This window comes from Sciurus carolinensis, chromosome 13 (genome assembly GCF_902686445.1).
Source record: "Sciurus carolinensis chromosome 13, mSciCar1.2, whole genome shotgun sequence".
Taxonomy (NCBI): domain Eukaryota; kingdom Metazoa; phylum Chordata; class Mammalia; order Rodentia; family Sciuridae; genus Sciurus; species Sciurus carolinensis.
Genome location: NC_062225.1, coordinates 37413138 through 37429801, shown reverse-complemented (window position 1 = coordinate 37429801; position 16664 = coordinate 37413138).

Below are 16664 nucleotides of genomic sequence, written 5' to 3'. Positions count from 1 at the left end.
TCTAGGCAAGCAGAATAAAGCAGCACTCTAATACAGTTTTCTGAGAAAATTGCATGAATGGATTTTCATCAAAATTTGGAACTTACTCTTTCATCATTCACACTCTGCCCCAACATCTGAGCATTATACTTTCAAGTTTTCTTGGCAACCCACTTACTCTTTCCTGTGGCAGAACTGTAATGTGCAGGTTGAATAGAGCTGAAACTGAAGTTCCTTCTCTGAAAAAGTTTCCACAAGGGAATTCAGTGAACCTTTGTTATTATCTCTCCTCCTCATACACACTTTCCTAACAATATTTGGTGCTGCCAACATGAACGGTGCTTCTGCTATAACAATATGTGTCTAATTTCCTGAATTGAGCTTTCCCTATGCACACAGAGTAAACCTGCACTCTAATACAGTATTCTGAGTAAATTTCATGAATCAATTTCCATGAAACATTGGGTATTTTCTCTATTCATCATTCCCACTCTGCCCCCAACATCTGAGCATTCTATCTCCCAGTTATCCAGCCAAGCACATTATGTTTTTCCATTGTAGAACTGTAACGGGCATGTTGAATAGAGCTGAAATTGAAGTTCCTTTTCTCAGAAAGTTTCACAAATGGATTTCAATAAAACTTTGGATATTACCTCTCAAACTCATATGCACTTTTATACCAAGATTTGGTGCTACCAAAATGCACTGTGCTTCGCTATAACAATATGTTTTAATTTTCTGAATTGAGGTTTCTCTATACACGCAGAATAAAGCTGCACTCTAATACAGTTTTCTGAGAAATTTTCTTGAATAAATTTCTATGATTTTTTGGAAATTTTCTCTTATCATCATTCCTACTCTGTCCCCAAAATCTAAGCATTCTACCTCCAGGTTTTCTAGGCAGGCACATTATGTTTTCCTTTTGCTGAACTGCAACACATATGTTGATTAGGGCTGAAATTTAAGTTCCTTTTCTGAGAAATTTTTTCAAATGGATTTCATTGAAACTTTTGGTATTAGCTCTCCCACTATACCCAGTTTCCTCCCAAGATATGTTGGTGCCAAAATGCACGGTGCTTCTGCTATAACTCTATAGTCTAATTTATTGAATTGAGTTTCCCCTATGCACCCAGATTAAAGCTGCACACTAATAGTTTTCTGAAAAAATTTCACAAATGGATTTCCATGATACTTTAGGTATTTTCTCTTTTCAACTTTAACACTCTGCCCCCAACATCTGAGTGTTCTACCTCCAAGTTTTCTAGGCAAGCATACTATATTTTTTTCCTTTTGCAGAACAGTTATGTACATGTTGAATAGAGTTGAAATTGGAGTTTCTTTTCTGAGAAATTTTTTCGAATCGATTTCAATGAAACTTTGGGTATTAACTCTCCTCATCATACCCAGTTTCCTCCCAAGATTTGTTGGTGCCAACATGCATGGTGCTTCTCCTATACCAATATGTTTCTAATTTCTTGAATTGAGCTATCCTTATGCACACAGGTTAAAGCTGCACTCTAATAGTTTTCTGAGAAAATTTCACAAATGAACTTCCATGAAACTTTCAGTATTTTCTCTGTTCATCATTCCCTCTCTGCCCCCAACATCTGAGCATTCTACCTCCATGTTTTCTAGGAAAGCACATTATGTTTTCTTGGTGCAGAACTGTAACGTGCATGTTGAATAGTGATGAAATTGAAGTTCCTTTTCAGAGAAAGATTTCACAATGGATTTTAATAAAACCTTGGGTATTATTTCTCCTCCTTATACCCACTTTCTTCCCAAGATTTGTTTGTGCCACCATGCATGGTGCTTCTGCTATAACAATATGTTTCTAATTTCCTGATTTGAGCTTTCCCTATACATGTAGAGTAAAGCTACTCTCAAATACAGTTTTCTGAGAAAATTTTAGGAATCGATTTCCCTAAAACTTTGGGTATTTTCTGTTTTCTTCATTCCCACTCTGATCCCAATATCTGAGCATTTACCTCCAGGTTTTCTAGGCAAGAACATTATGCTTTCCTGTTGCAGAATTGTAACCTCTATGTCGAATAGAGCTGAAATTGAGTTCCTTTTCTGAGAAAGTTTCACAACTGAATTTCAATGAAACTTTGGGTATTATCTCTGCTCCTCATACCCACTTGCTTCCCAAGATTGTTGGTGAGAACATGCATGGTTCTTGTGTTATAAGAATATGTTTCTAATTTCCTGAATTGAGCTTTCCCTATGCAAGTGGAGTAAACCTGCATTCTAATGGTTTTTTCTGAGAAAATTCACACATGGATTTCCATGAGACTTTGGGTATTTTCTTTTTTCATCATTCCCACTCTGCCCCCAACATCTGATATTTCTACCTCTTAGCTTTCTAGACAAGCACATTATGTTTTCCTGTTGCAGAACTGTAACATGCATATTGAAAGAGCAGTTCCTTTTCTGAAAAAGTTTCACAAATGGATTTAAATGAAACTTGGGTATTGTCTCCCCTTCTTATACCCACTTTCCTCCCAAGATATGTTGCTTCCAACACCATGGTGCTTCTGGTATAACAATATGTTTCTAATTTCCTGAATTGAGCTTTCTTTATGCACATAGAGTAAATCTGCACTCTAACGCAGTTTTCTGAGAAAATTTCACGAATGGATTTCAATGAAATTTTGGGTGTTTTTTTCTCCTCCTCATACCCACTTTCCTTCCAAGATTTGGTTATGTAAACACAAAGGTTGCTCTTGCTACAGCAATCTATTAATAATTTCCTGAACTGAGCTTTCCATATGGAGCCTGAGAAAAGCTGCAATGTAAGATACTTTTCTGAGAAATATCATCATTGGATTTTCATGAAATTTGGTTATTTTCTCTATTCTTCATTCACATTAGTCCCCCAACATCTGAGCGTTCTACCTACAATTTTTCTAGGCAAGCACATTATATTTTCCTGTTGCAGAACCATAACAGTAATATGTGTATTGATATGCATTTTGATTTTTATATTGAATTATAAATGGTGTTTTTGCATATATCATATTAGATATTCATTCATATGCTATATCCTTGCATTCAAAATTAATAAATGTGTACTTATATTATTCACATTTTACCCTTTCCTTTTTCATAATATATATGTTCATATATTTTTGTACATATTTACAAGTACACATTCTTATGAATATTCATTTTTCCTAATACACATATTTATACACTAACCCTAACCCTAATTCTAACTCTGGTAACTTAAAGTAACACTAAGCTTTCTTCATAGCTAACAATAATTTAAATATAATCATATGACTAGTATGCATATTTATGTTATTTTGACTTTTTTTCAATTAGCAATGGTACATTTGCATACATAGTATTATTAAATTTATTTATTTGATATATTCATGCATTGCAATTTTAAAAATAGTGTACACATGATTCACATTATACTCATCCCTATTTCAGAACATATATTTTTATGTTTTCATTCCTATTTTCACATGTATAATCTTATATTCATTTTTCTTGATGTACTTATTCATTTTATAACACTAACACTAAATAGACCCAAAATTTAATACTAACCTTATTCGTACACCTATACCTAAGAATCACTTTACATAAAAGTATACTAATGCAAATTTTCTGTATTTTGAAATGTTTATGCATTATAAATAATATATTTGCATATATATTATGTATAAATTTATATGATATATCATATTTACCCTTCGTTTTAAAAAGTATATTTATTTGACTCATGTTATACCTTATTCTTTGTTCAGACATATAACTTTATGAATCTTTTCACATGTATATTTGATGTATATTCTTATGAATATTTATGTTTCCTGATATACAAATATTTCCCAAACAACTCTAAATTTAATGCTAAGTTTAATACTAAATTAAATGACCCCATACCTGAACCTCTTTCACATAACAACCTATACACTAATCAACATGTTTATGTTTAATTTGAATTATATATCCAATAATCAATTGCATAGTTGTACATACATTATAATATATTTTTATATCACAAATCCATGCATATCCTAATTCTGAAAAAGTATATTCAAAGGAGTTACATTGTAAAATTTTCTATTTCAGAAAACATATATTCTTGTGTGCTTTTATACACCTTTACACATGTCCCTTTTGGTGAATAGTTATGATTCCTGATATACATATTGATTCCCTAACCCTAATACTAACTCAACTCCAAATTTAATATAACCCTGACATTACCCCATACCTGAACCTAATTTTATACAATTGGATGAGTAAAATTATAAGATTTATGTGGTGTTACTTACATATTCAATTTGAGTGAATGTTCTTAAATATTCAGGTTTATAACATATCCATGCATTCTCAAGTTCAAAAATGTGTATTCATTAATGCACAATATACTGTTGCATGTTTAGGAACATATAAATTTTATATATGTTTTCATACATATTTTAATGTAATTTTCTTTGAATATTTCTGTTTCCCAAAGCACATATGCATTCCCCATCTCTTACCCTTACCCAACATAAAATTTAGTACTAACCATAATGTTACCCCTCTAACTAAACCTACTTTTACATAAAGGCATATCAAATACTCTAAATATTGATCCAAGAATAATAACTGGCTTTAAAATTCTAAAACTGAAAAAAGAAGCAAACATGAATATGTATATGAACAATTATATAAACAATTAAACCAAGAAAATTAATCCTTATGACAAGTTAACCACTTGTTTCTATTGGAGTTAAAAAGATGCTCAGCTTTCCTCTCAGCAGTGTGAGGTGGTTTCATCTGGAGTAAGATGCTTGCTCCACCCTCAGGCTGTGGTTGCTGGAGTGAGGGAGGTAATCAACCTATTAGGAGTAACTCTTGGAGGTGTTGTTTAGGCTTATGTAGATTCCAGGTTGTTGGATGGATGCCAATTGTTCTGGCAGTTTTAAACCAGTGCACCCCCAGGGCCCAGAATTTCAAGTCCAACACTGAAGACTGCACTTGAGGACTCTCCTCTTGATTTCATTCCTGCAGTGGAGGAGACAATTCTTAGTCCACTTTGTCACCTGTGGAACCTATGTTTCCTGGACTTGCATTCTGTCTCCAAATTCAATCTCTACCGCTTCCACAATTTTGAATTTCTAGTCAGAAGCATCTCTTCTATCTCATCCTGCAAGCATGTAAATTGGAGTGAGAAGGGGATATCTGGGTGGGTTTCTACCAGTAATGTCCTGTATGAACTCCTCTGCTTGTGTAACTTTCTACTTGTCATTAGGCATGCTCCGTGGAATGCAGCATAGTTTTGCCAGGCCTAGATTCTGGGCCAAACTTGGATTTTCCAGAAATGAGTCCCTTTGGGACTGGCACCTTCAACAAGGTTTCAAAATGGATATTTCCTCTCCTCCACAACCAGCATGGAGAAATTGGCTTTCTTTCCTGTGCTAGAACATTGAGCAGTATGCCTTTCAGTTTTTTTGGGCAGTCTTTGATCTCTAAACTCTCAGTACCCATGTCTTCTGTGCTATTTGTAAAGGGAGGTCCCTCACTAGTGAAATCTGGCAATGGTAGGAAATTTCCCAATAAAATTTGACAGTCTGAATAAAGTTTTGGTTAATTGACTTTCTTAAAATGCAAATTTCTTTTCTAACTAGTACACATAGGTACAATTTCTCTCTTAGAAACTTCATGAATTTATTCAAAATGCCTGAGGAATAGCAGCACACAGAAGTGCATTGGCACCTCTGAATGTCACCCAGAGAGAAGGTTACAAGAGTTCACTCACCCTTTAACAGCACACTACAATTCATATCCAGAATGAAGCATTAGTTCTTTTCAGAGCTTGCAAGCAAGGTTTCACTTTTGGATCAATGATGTCATTGGTAAATGGCATTGGTGAACTAGGGGCACATAGGTACAAATGCTTTCTGAAAAACTTCATATTCCAAAGCTTTCCCAAGGAAATGCAGCATGTAGAAGTGCAACTGCTAAACAAGTGTCAGAAACATGTTAAGAGGTCATCCAGAAAGGACATTTCAATAGTGCACTCACACTTTAGCAACACAGTGAAATTACTACTAACAACCTTTGGATACTGGTTCTGAAGTGTGCTCCATAGGTGTTTGCTGAAAACACATAGGAAGGCAGAACTGAAGCAGTTTCTGGAAGCAGAAACTCATTTAATTGTCAGTGACCCAGCATGAAAGAGTATCCCTTCTCCAGGGTTGCTGGCAAGGTTTAAGTTTTGAATTGTCTGTATCGTTGGTAAATGGAAGTTCTTTACGAGAGAGATCTGGTACTTCAGGGGGGTTTTGGGGAAGTTTGTGAGTTCACTTTCAATGAATCCTTGGGGAGTTGACCCTTTAGCAGTACCAGTTTTTCCTGCTAACGTGGAGTACCTATCAGACTGGATACTGGGTCTGAAATTTGTTCTGCACGAGGTTGCTAAGAAAGTGGGAAGAAGAGAAAAGTAGCATTTTGTGCAAGCCACTTTATGTCAAAAGAACTCAGTTGTCAGTAAGCACATTGGGTTTTGTCTAGGGTGGAACTAGCGTGAAGAATTACTGCTCTTCACAGCTTGAAGTTAAGTTTTGGAACTGTGTGTGCCATTGGTAAACAATTGTTCATTGAAAGTATGACTTTCTCCTCAAGGGAGTTTTCTGAATGAGTACATATTTTAGTGTGTTCATTCTTATGAATATTCATATTTCCTGATATCCATATTCATTCCCAAACCCTAACCCAAACTCAATCCTAAATTTTATACTAACCCTAAATTTATACCATAATGACACAGGATTTGCATGAAAACAAACATAAAATATGAATACTTGTGTGTATTTTGACTTCTATATTCAGTAATCAATGGAATATTTGTTTATATATTATATATTCATATATGTAACTTATCCATCCTTCCATATTTTACAAAGTGTATTTTTATGACTCACCCTAAAATATTTGCTATTTTAATATATTTTCAAGCATACTTTCTGGTGAAAACTCATGTTTCCTGATACTCATATTCATTCTCTAACCCTAACCCTATGAGAACAAAAAATTTCATACTAACCTTAAATTTACTCTATACCTAAACCTAAATTTACATAAATGCATATATACTAATACGAATAGTTATGTGTATTTTGACTTATACCTTCAATTATAAATGGTTTATTTGTTATTTTCATGTTTCATGATATATATACTCAATCCATAACCATAAATGGAAACCATTCAAAATTTTTAAAATTTATTTTTATTGTAAAAAAATGGGATACATCTTGTTTCTCTGTTTGTACATGTAGTAGAGGCATAACATTTGTGTAATCATACATTTACCTAGGGTAATGGTGTTTGATTCATTGTTATTTTTTCCTTCCCCCCACCCCTCCCACCCCTCTTTTCCCTCTATACAGTCCCTCCTTCCTCTATTCTTGTCCACCTCTCACCCCCCATTATGTGTCATCATCCACTTATCAGCAAGATCATTCATCCTTTGGTTTTTTGAGATTAGTTTATCTCACTTACATGATATTCTCCAATTGCATCAATTTGCCTGCAAATGCCATAATTTTATTATTCTTTATGGCTCAGTAATATTCCATTGTATACATATACCACAGTTTCTTTATCCATTCATCAATTGAAGGACATCTAGGTTGGTTCCACAATCTGGCTATTGTGACTTGAGCAGCTATGAACATTGAAGTGGCTGCAACACTGTAGTATGTTGATTTGAAGTCCTTTGGGTAGGCCAAGGAGTGGGATAGCTGGGTCAAATGGTGGTTCCATTCCAAGTTTTCTGAGGAATCTTCAAGCTTTCCAGAATGGCTGCACTAAATTGCATCCTCACCAGCAATGTATGAGTGTACCTTTTTCCCCATATCCTCTCCAACACCTATTGTTGTTTGTAATTGGGGTGAGATGGAATCTTAGGGTAGTTTTGAGTTGCATTTCTCTTATTACTAGAGATGTTGAACATTTTTTCATATATCTGTTGATTGTTTGTAGATCTTCTGTGAAGTGTCTGTTCATTTCCTTAGCCCATTTGTTGACTGGGTTCTTTGTATTCTTGGTGTAGCGTTTTTTTTGAGTTCTTTATATATTCTGGAAATTAGTGCTCTATCTAAAGTGTGCATGGCAAAGATTTTCTCCCACACTGTAGGCTCTCTTCACTTTCCAATCAAAATTTTAATACTAATTCTAACATTTTGTGTATAACTGTAAAGGCTAATTGGGGTCCAGGAATAAGAGTTAAGGAGAGAATGAAGAGAATGAAGAGGCAAGCAGACAGGATGGTAAAAAGGAAGAAGTAGCTCTAGTGGGAAATCAGTCCAGTTAATTATCTAATGCAGGATCAAATCAATTTACAATAGGTTATATAGTGCAATTAGCTTTCTTCATGTGCAGATCACATAACTTGCTTCTCAGAGTCCACTAGTACCAAAGGTTATTATAATGAGATGCCTCCAGGCCTCAAGGACATAGGAGTTGCAGATCAGTTCTAAGCCATTCAAACTGGGCACCTATTGTGTCCTGAGCACATTTCTCAACTATGGACTTTTGTTCCCTTATACACTGTACGACCTAAATGAAATCCCTACAAATTCCCATTTTTGTTTTGTATGGCCTTTTGAATAGACATGACTTGTCTTCTGTTCAAGTAAGGTGGAGGGAGAAAGCAAGGCAAACATTGACAAAAACAAGCACAGCAAAATAAGGCAAGTATCAATAAACATCCTCCAATGAAAAGCTATTTGATCCATTTAAAATTTGTTAGGTATAATTTTAACAAATATAATAAATCCCAACCTTCATCATCTTGTTGCACCTTCTTTACAATGTTCTTAAGATGATCCAATTCCCTTTAAATTTGGATTACTATTATCAGTTAAATTTAAAAACACATATTATTAAATTTTTGGCCCGCCTTATTATGTAACCTTAGCAAATTATCAATAGAAGTCCTATTATCAAGAATAACTTGATCTTTTCAAGATGGCGGACTAGAGGGCGGCTGCATTTCATGTTGCTCCAGGACGCAGGACTCAAAAGAGGAGATAGTGAGAGACTTGGGACCAACTCAAAACCGCCGGGTGAGTCTCTCCCGTTGGGGAGGCATCCCGGATGGGGCGGTAGCCCCAGAACGCAGGGAACTTTGTGAAGTAGAGTTGCTCGGCGAGACGTCCCTCTCCCCCCCCGCTGGAGCAGTAAACATGGACAACTGGGATCATCGTAAAGGAGGCAGCTCAGCACAGAGCTTGGACTCAGAGCAACCACTGGGGCTCCAGGCGGATGCCTGAGGAGGAGCTGCCTGGCGAGCTGCTTGGACTCAGAGCGACCGCTTCCGAACACCGGCGGGTTGCCCGGAGGAAGAGGAGAAGCACGGCAGGTCGCTTGGTCTAAGAGTGACTGCATTATAGCTACAGGTAGTTGCCAGAGGAGAAGCTTCGTGATGAGCTGTTTGGACTCAGAATGACTGCTTCTGAACACCGGGGGATTGCCCGGAGGAAGAGGAGAAGCACGGCAGGTCGCTTGGTCTAGGACTGACTGCATCACAGCCACAGGCAGTTGCCAGAGGAGGAGGCGAGTGGTGGGTTGTTTGGACTCAAAGCGACCGCTCCTGAACACCGGTGGCCTGCCGGGAGGAGAAGCTCGGTGGGTCCCTTGGTCTCCGAGCGACCGCTCCTGAACACCCGGGGGGTACCCCCCGAGGAGGAGAAGGAATAGGGCGGATCACTTGGACTCAGAGTGACTGCCTAGGGCTATGGGAGGTTGGCGGGAGGAGGAGACACAAAGTGAGTTGCTTGGACTCCTAGTGACTGCGTCGGAACACCGGGCGGCTGTCCAGAGGAAGAGGTGTGTGGCGGGTCTCTGGGTCCAGGAGCTATTGTACAGGACTCCAGGTGGCGGCTCAGAGGAGGGGCCGCATTGCCAGGCGATTAGGTGCAGAGCAGGGTCCTAAGACCTAGGTGGCTTCTTGCTGGAAGAGCCACACAGAGACACGCCTAGGGGCGGAGTGAAGTTTCCAGGACTGCGGGCAGATTCTCTGAGGAGAAGCAGCATAAGAAGACTCCTCTGTGAAGGGTAAGGCTCCCATGCCCAGGAGGTAGGTCCAGGCCCCTGGGAATGTTGAAGAGGAAGACAGTCCAGCCCAGGCGGTAGTTGTAGATTGAGGGGAACCTCTAGGAGGGGAACTGACCAGCGAGACCTCCCCACCAGGTGAGACTTCCCTCCCGGGTGAGGTTTTCCCACAAGGACGATAAAACCAGAGACACAGGCTCAAACAGGCCTTGCCTCAGTCCGCAGCCTAGTTCCCCGTTGGATGACCATTGGTCAACAAGTGGAGGCACCTCTGACCATTATCAGGGAATATACCCCACCTGAGGGTCACCAACCCTAGAGAGGCAGCTTCCTTGTGGAGCACGGCATTATCAACTTCCTCCAAGAGTTCAGGCTACTGAAGGATAAGAGGGGATATACTAGCAATCTTCAGGGACATTATAAGTCAATAGAGGAAATCTGCAATATCTTAATGACCTACTGATTCCTGAACAATATGAGAAAACAAGGGAAGAAAATGCCCCAAACAAATCTAGATATTACATCAATAAAATCCAATGACAGCATGCCAGAAGAAATGACAGAAAGGGAGTTCAGAATGTACATAATTAAAATGATCAGGGAAGCAAATGATGAGATGAAAGAGCAAATGCAGGCATTGAGTGATGAGATGAAAGAGCAAATGCAGGCATTGAATGATCGCACCAATCGACAGTTAAAAGAGCAAATACAGGAAGCAAAAGATTATTTCAATAAAGAGTTAGAGATATTGAAAAAAAACCAAACAGAAATCCTTGAAATGAAGGAAACAATAAACCAATTAAGAACTCCATAGAAAGCATAAACAACAAGATAGAACACCTGGAAGACAGAACCTCAGATATTAAAGAAAAAATATTTAACCTTGAAAACAAAGTTGAACAAACAGAGAAGATGGTAAGAAATCATGAACAGAGTCTCCAAGAACTATGGGATATCATGAAAAGGCCAAATTTGAGAATTATTGGGATTGCGGAAGCCATAGAGAAACAAACCAAAGGAATAAACAATCTATTCAATGAAATAATATCAGAAAATTTCCCAAATCTGAAGAATGAAATGGAAAATCAAGTCCAAGAGGCTTATAGGACTCCAAATACACAAAATTACAACAGACCCACAACAAGGTACATTATAATGAAAATACCTAACATACAAAAAAAAGACAGAATTTTAAAGGTGGTGAGAGAAAAGAACCAAATTACATTCAGGGGGAAACCAATACAGATATCAGCAGATTTTTCAATCCAGACCTTAAAAGCTAGAAGGGCCTGGAACAACATTTTTCAAGCCCTGAAAGGAAATGGATGCCAACCAAGAATCTTATACCCAGCAAAACTTACCTTTAAATTTGACGATGAAATAAAATCATTCCATGATAAACAAAAGCTAAAAGAATTTACAAAAAGAAAGCCAGCATTACAGAACATTCTCAGCAAAATATTCCATGAGGAAGAGATAAAACAAAAAGAAGCAAATCAGCAAAGGGAGGAATTATCCTTAAGGAACTGTCAAATAAAGGAGGAACCAAGGTGTGTCAAAAAAATAAATAAATAAATAAATAAAATTCAAAAAATGAACCAAATGTCCGGGAACACAAATCATATCTCAATAATAACCCTGAATGTTAACGGCTTGAATTCATCAATCAAAAGACATAGACTGGCAGATTGGATTAAAAAGAAAAATCCAACAATATGTTGCCTGCAAGGACTCACCTCATAGAAAGAGATACCCATAGACTAAAGGTGAAAGGATGGGAAAAAACATACCATGCACATGAACTTAGCAAAAAAGCTGGAGTATCCATCCTCATTTCAGATAATGTGGACTTCAAGTCAAAGTTAGTCAGAAGGGATAAAGAAGGACATTTCATACTGCTTAAGGGAAGCATAAATCAGCAAGATATAACAATCATAAACATCTATGCCCCAAACAGTGGCTCATCCATGTATGTCAAACAAATCCTTCTCAATTTTAGAAACCAAATAGACCATAACACAATAACACTAGGTGATTTTAACACACCTCTCTCACCACTGGACAGATCTTACAAACAAAAATTGAACCAAAAAACCATAGATCTCAATAACACAATCAATAATTTAGACTCAACAGACATTTATAGAATATACCATCCAACCAAGAGCGAATACACTTTCTTCTCAGCAGCACATGGATCCTTCTCTAAAATTGACAATGTATTATGCCAAAAAGCTAATGTTAGCAAATACAAGAAGATAGAGACACTACCTTGTATTCTATCAGATCATAATGGATTGAAATCAGAAATAAATGAAAGAGTAAAAAACAGAAACTACTCCAACACCTGGAGATTAAACAATATGCTATTATGTGATGAATGGATAACAGAAGATATTAGGAAGGAAATTAAAAAATTCTTAGAGGTAAATGAGAACAAAGAAACATCACATCAAAATCTCTGGGACACTATGAAAGCAGTACTTAGAGGAAAATTTATTTCATGCAGCGCATTCAATAAAAGAACAAAAAAAATCAACAAATAAACAACCTAACACTACAGCTCAAAGCCCTAGAAAAAGAAGAACAGACCACCACCAAAAGTAGTAGGAGATAGGAAATAGTTAAAATCAGAGCTGAAATCAACAAAATTGAAACAAAAAATAATAGAAAAAATTGACAAAATAAATAGCTGGTTCTTTGAAAAAATAAACAAAATTGATAAACCCTTGGCCACACTAACAAAGAGAAGATGAGAGAAAACCCAAATCACTAAAATTCGGAATTAACAAGGAAATATCACAACAGACATGACTGAAATACAAAACATAATTAGAAGCTATTTTGAAAATCTATACTCCAACAAAACAGAAAATTTTGAAGACATCAACAGGTTTCTTGAGACACATGAATTGCCTAAACTAAACGAGGAGGACATACACAATTTAAATAGACCAAATTCAAGTAATGAAATAGAAGAAGTCATCAAAAGCCTACCAACAAAGAAAAGTCCAGGATCAGATGGGTTCTCAGCAGAGTTCTACAAAACCTTTAAAGAAGAGATCATTCCAATACTTCTCAAAGTATTCCATGAAATAGAAGAGGAGGGAACCCTCCCAAACTCATTCTATGAAGCCAATATTACCCTGATACCTAAACTAGACAGAGACACATCGAGGAAAGAAAATTTCAGACCAATATCCTTAATGAACATCGACGCAAAAATTCTGAACAAAATTTTAGCAAATTGCAAACAAAAACATATTAAAAAGATAGTGCACCACGATCAAGTGGTTTTTTTCCCAGGGATGCAAGGTTGGTTCAACATCAGGAAATCAATAAATATAATTCACCATATCAATAGACTTAAAGTCAAGAATCACATGATTATTTCAATAGATGCAGAAAAAGCATTTGATAAAATACAGCACCCCTTCATGCTCAAAACACTAGAAAAAATAGGGATAGTGGGAACATTCCTTAACATCGTAAAGGTCATCTACGCTAAGTCCTTGGCTAATATCATTCTAAATGGTGAAAAACTGAAAGCATTCCCCCTAAAAACTGGAACAAGGCAGGGATGACCTCTTTCACCACTTCCTTTCAATATCATCCTTGAAACTCTAGCCAGAGCAATTAGACAGACCAAAGAAATTAAAGGGATACGAATAGGAAAAGAAGAACTCAAACTATCCCTATTTGCTGATGATATGATTATATACTTAGTGGAACCAGGAAATTCCACCAGAAAACTTTTAGATATCATAAGTGAATTCAGTAAAGGAGTGGGATATAAGATCAATGCACATAAATCTAAGGCATTTTTATACATAAGTGATGAATCTTCAGAAAGAGAAATTAGGAAAACTACCCCATTCACAATAGCATCAAAAAAAATAAAATACTTGGGAATCAATCTCACAAAAGAGGTGGAAGACCTCTACAATGAGAACTACAGAACACTAAAGAAAGAAATTAAAGAACACCTTAGAAGATGGAAAGATCTCCCATGTTCTTGGATAGGCAGAATTAATATTGTCAAAATGGCCATACTACCAAAAGTGCTATACAGATTCAATGCAATTCCAATTAAAATCCCAATGATGTACCTTACAGAAATAGAGCAAGCAATTATGAAATTCATCTGGAAGAATAAAAAACCCAGAATAGCTAAAGCAATCCTTGGCAGAAAGAGGGAAGCAGGGGGTATCGCAATACCAGATCTTCAACTCTATTACAAAGCAATAGTAACAAAAATGGCATGGTATTGGTACCAAAATAGAAAGGTGGATCAATGGTACAGAATAGAGGTCATGGACACAAACCCAAATAAATACAACTTTCTCATACTGGACAAAGGGGCCAAAAATATGCAATGAAGAAAAGATAGCCTCTTCAACAAATAGTGCTGGGAGAATTGGAAATCCATATGCAACAGAATGAAACTAAACCAATATCTTTCACCATGCACAAAACTAAACTTAAAATGGATTAAGGACCTCGGAATCAGACCAGAGACCCTGCATCTTATAGAAGAAAAGGTAGGTCCAGAGCTTCAACATGTCGGCTTAGGACCAGACTTCCTCAACAGGACTCCCATAGCACAAGAAATAAAAACAAGAATCAATAACTGGTATAGATTCAAACTAAAAAGCTTTCTCTCAGCAAAGGAAACTGTCAGCAATGCAAAGAAAGAGCCTACAGAGTGGGAGAAAATCTTTGCCACACATACTTCAGATAGAGCACTAATCTCCAGAATCTATAAAGAACTCTAAAAACTCTACACCAAGAATGCAAATAATCCAATCTACTAATGGGCTAAGGAAATGAACAGACACTTCACAGGAGAAGATGTATAAGCAATCAACAAACATATGTAAAAATGTTCAACATCTCTAGTAATAAGAGAAATGCCAATCAAAACCACCCTAAGATTCCATCTCACCCCAATTAGAATGGCAATTATCAAGAATACAAGCAACAACAGGTGTTGGTGAGGATGTGGGGAGAAAGGTACACTCATACATTGCTGGTGGGGCTGCAATTTAGTGCAGCCACTCTGGAAAGCAGTGTGGAGACTCCTTAGAAAACTTGGAATGGAACCACCATTTGACCCAGCTATCCCACTCCTTGGCCTATAACCAAAGGACTTAAAATCAGCATACTACAGAGGTACAGCCACATCAATGTTCATAGCTGCTCAGTTCACAATAGCCAGATTATGGAACCAACCTAGATGCCCTTCAATTGATGAATGGATAAAGAATCTGTGGTATATATATATACAATGGAATATTACTCAGCCATAAAGAATGATAAAATTATGGCATTTGCAGGCAAATGGATGAAATTGGAGAATATCATGCTAAGTGAGATAAGCCAGTCTCAAAAACCAAAGGACAAATGATATCGCTAATAAGTGGATGATGACACATAATGGGGGGTGAGAGGGGTTAGTGTTAGAGTTAGGGTTAGGGATGGGGGCAAGAATGGAGGAAGGAAGGACTGTATAGCGGGAAAAGAGGGGTGGGAGGGGTGAGAGGGGTGGGGAAAGGGAAAAATAACAGAATGAATCAAACAACATTACTCTATGTAAATTTATGATTACACAAATGGTATGCCTTTACGCCACGTACAAACAGAGAAACAACATGTATCTCATTTGTTTCCAATAAAAAATAAGAATAACTTGATGATTTTTTTGTTCCTCATTTAGCATAGTAATTGCCATTGATGTGTACTTTTTTTTTTTTGCCATAGCACAAGCAAGTTTCATTGTCTGTTTTAAGCTCCTACTACTAGGGCAGGAATACCAACTAAAGACAAAGTTAAAGTTTCAAATTCTATTTTACACAATAGATAAACGGAGTCATCACTATCATTATCTAAGGATACAGCCCTTTTATGTAACCATTGACCTGGGTGATGACCTATTAAATCCTAAGGAGAGGGGAGAAACACCTTTAATCTACTTCAACAACAATGAGTTCCATGAGACATATTAGTCAGAATATAGTTAGAAGTATAAGACCCACAGGAAAAGAACCATCCAGGAGGCAAAGGAATATGTACATCTCCATACAAAATGGGTTCAACATTAGAGCAATTGAAGGAAGAATATTCCATTGACACATATTTATGAGTACAGTTTAGAATTTCAGACAGGTATCAGTCATATTTAAAGAGACCACAGGTGTAAGTAGCATCATAGCATGGGAAGCCTTTGTATAATGAGGATTTCCCCAATTACTGGAATCTTAATAAGACACTGGTTTTTGAATGCCTTGATTAGGGAAAAACATCGTCATATTAGCAATTTCATAAGCAGGACAGCACACAGGGACAAGGCAAGATCTCAGTATGCTTCCTATATCTACATCTTAATGAATGCAAATCTCAGAAGATTAACAATTTCCTCTTAGCAGATCTAAACATTATAATTGCTGAGGGAAGCCAAAGATGAAACAGTTTTTTTGTACAGGGATAGAGCAAAAGAGAAATAACACAATAATAACTAGCATTGTTGTGGAATTTAGGGTAAGTTTGGCAAACAGAGCTATAACCAAGTGTTCTGGGGTGCATTCTAACCCCATCTAGGTTAGCAATTGTTGAGCAGA